General features: G+C 45.2%; 1 pseudogene across 1 annotated transcript; it reads right to left on the reverse strand.

The window, feature by feature from the left end:
* Nucleotides 1-853: 853 nt before the first annotated feature.
* Nucleotides 854-2,478, reverse strand: LOC113962253 (annotated as a pseudogene). Its single transcript, XR_003532494.1, has one exon. The product of XR_003532494.1 is annotated as a pleiotropic regulator 1 pseudogene (transcript).
* Between the last annotated feature and the right edge of the window lie 590 nt (nucleotides 2,479-3,068).

The following is a 3,068-nucleotide window of genomic DNA, read 5'->3' on the forward strand; positions in this document are numbered from 1 at the left end:
ATCTTCTGTATTTCCACATCTTGCTTCTAAGAATTCTTCTAAATAGTGGTTGCTTTCTTTGTACATGTAGAAGTGCCTGTCTATTTATTGTTCAGATGGAAGACCAAAACATTTTCTTAAATCTATTTTGTGTAACATTTTATTTGTATAGTGTTGTCATTCAGATATTTAAATAGAGCATGATATTTTAAATCTGATACGTGTAACATGTTAAATAAAGCTAATTGTTATTTTTGAACTTGAAAAATAAAATGTGATTTAAGTATTTCTTGTAATGCTTCGTGTTGACTTGCAGAGCCTCTAGTATGTGGCATTCAGTAAAAGGCCATTTCAGAAGTTCAGAAGCAAAAGGCTTTATTTCTCTAATGGTTGTGTACCAGACTATGGAGAAAATGTCACAATTGTGCCTGCATTTGTTAGATACTGGAATAGATGGGCAACTCTGGCGAAGGCAGGGGGACATGAAGTGCCCTGGGAGAAACAGTAAGTACAGAGATAATTGCCTGTACAATGCCACTTTTGAACAGGGACATGGGCGATTTTTCAGATGTTGGAGGCTATTTCCATTACAGCTTCATGATTATCATCAATTTGTAAGCAGCAGTCTGAGGTGTTAAATTTTCCTTCCTCTGCCAAAAGATAGTCTAGGGCCAATCTGTTTTGGTATATGGCTGCTCTACTTTGGCGCTGTTGTTCAGCTATTAGTTGTAATCCCTTTGCAGTCTGATTTATAACTATTTCCACTACAGCTTGGAGTCGTATGATTCGACTGAGCATATAAATAGGTGTACGGTAACCCCACGTACCATCTTGTGCCCATGTGGCCGGTCCATAATACTCAATAGTCCTCTCAGGAGGCCAAAACAAAATTACAGAAGTAGTATGTTGCCGCATTAAAATCGTTTTCTCTTGATAATTTCTGGTTTCCAGCTGACAGGATGAGTTTCTTCAGTCGCAGTATCATCTTCTTTGTATACTTTTATGGTTTTATCAGCTTCAGCAGTTAGCAATCTGCTTTCTGACTGGTCAAAAACACAACCAAATATTCCTGATTCACTGTCCAAAGAACCTGGCTGTACAGCTGCTTGAACTCTCTGGAAGTTGTATCCAGTTCTCCAGTCCCAAAGATGCATAGTACCATTATCAGCTCCCGAGACCAGAACACCATCAGAATTTACAGCCAGTGTGTTGATAATAGCATTGTGGCCTGAGAGGTTCTGAATGAAGTTTCCATCTGGGAATTTCCACTGCTTAATATTATCTGGAGAACCAGATGCAAATGTGTAATGTCTTGGATGCAGCACTACTGCTCTTACAGATTACTTGTGATTTGTTAAAGTAACACAAGTTTTTCCTGCCACTAAATCCCAGAGCCGTATGGTTGTGTCATGACTGCCTGTAATAATTTGTGGTTCTGCAGCTTGGCACTTCACTGTCGCTACTGCATCTGTGTGTCCCAATAGTGTGTGCACACTGGCCTTCGTCCTTACATCCCAAATTCGTGCTGTTGAATCTCTGCTACATGTTACCAGTACATCTATTGTTGGATGCAAGTCTAAACCATAGACAGCACTTAGGTGACCCTGGTAATGTCTGATAACCTTATTGTACTCAAGATCCCAGCATTTCACTTGTTGGTCTTCTCCGCAGGAAAAAAGGTATGGACTTCTTGCACTTACTATCACCCCTCGTACAGTACTGATGTGTCCTGTCAAAGACAATTTCAATTTGCCACTAGCAAGGTCCCAAATCTTTATGGTTCTGTCAGCAGAGCCAGTAACAAACCACTGATTTCCTGGTTCTACTGCAATACATCTCACCCAGCCCAGGTGACCACTGATAACTCTGTACAGTTTCCAAGGTGGATGCCACTGGGGTTTGGGCATGGTTGGAGCCTTCTTTGGCATTAATGCAGAATTTTTGTTTCCACCAGCTTCCAGCATGGCCACGGACATCCCAGGAGGCTGTGAACACTCAGATATTCCAGCATGCCTGTAAACATCACCCACACCAGCAGCTGTTCGATTTGCATCCAACCTGGACTGAGAAGCAGGAAGTGCTACAGCCAAGGACTGGGCTGCAGATTCACTAGGCATCCTCTGGACCTTAGTATCTGCTGTCAAAGCCACACCAGGCCCAGGTGGGTATGGGTGTGTACCAGTTACCATATACTCAACTTCTTGTCCTTGATTTCCAGAGTACTGTTTGTGTCCATATGGATCCCCGGTGTTCGCACCTCCTTTCTCTCTGAAGTTCTCTTTGAGAGTCAGCTTGTGCAACGCTGAGCCGTACTCTGTACACAGCTTCACTGCCATTTTCACTTCGTGACTTTCTTCATCTAATGGGATGGGCTTGGCATTATCAGCTACAAACGTATCATGGGTTCTCTTCAAAGACCTGAACACAAGTGTGTGCACAGAATGCTTTTGGACTTCCTCTGCCATGGTGCTGCCGAGCTCCCTCCGTCACCGCCTCTGTCACCGCCTCCGCCCTGTTGGAGCACATGGGCACCCTTTTAAACAAAGACAGCAACCGTTTCACTGCCCCTGCCCCACCGGGACACACACGGCGCTTATTTTGCCCCGTTCCCGTCCGTGCTGAGAACGTATCAAATTCCTATTGCAAGTTACCCCAGACTAACCCCTTCCAATTTTTATTCTCCCCCCTTTCTCTTCCACAGGAGTTCTCAGTCTTACGTCTCACCAATCACTTCGTCTCTTCACTGGCCAGTCCTCTCATGAGAGACGTGGAAACACAGTTAAAAAGACTCCCTCTTGCTTCGCACCTTTAGGCACGTCTCAGTCACTCTCACGCACTCTCCCGAAACCCAATCCGCCCCCCCAAGGGACCCCAATCCGCCCCCCAAGGGACCCCAGTCCACCCCCTTAGGCTTAAATGATTCCCTTACCAGGCTCCTGTGGCTCGTGTGTTGCCACGGTCTTTTTAAATCCTATATGCCAGCCGGCTCTTCTTCTGCTTTCCTTGTTCTGCAACCGTGTTTCCTGGGTCCTTTTCCGCAGCCGCCCTGAACCGGGGGGTCCCGTCCTCCGACTGCCAAGCTGGGTAGG

The sequence above is a fragment of the Neopelma chrysocephalum genome, unplaced genomic scaffold, assembly GCF_003984885.1.
Source record: "Neopelma chrysocephalum unplaced genomic scaffold, ASM398488v2 Primary Assembly neopelma1_133662, whole genome shotgun sequence".
NCBI lineage: Eukaryota > Metazoa > Chordata > Aves > Passeriformes > Pipridae > Neopelma > Neopelma chrysocephalum.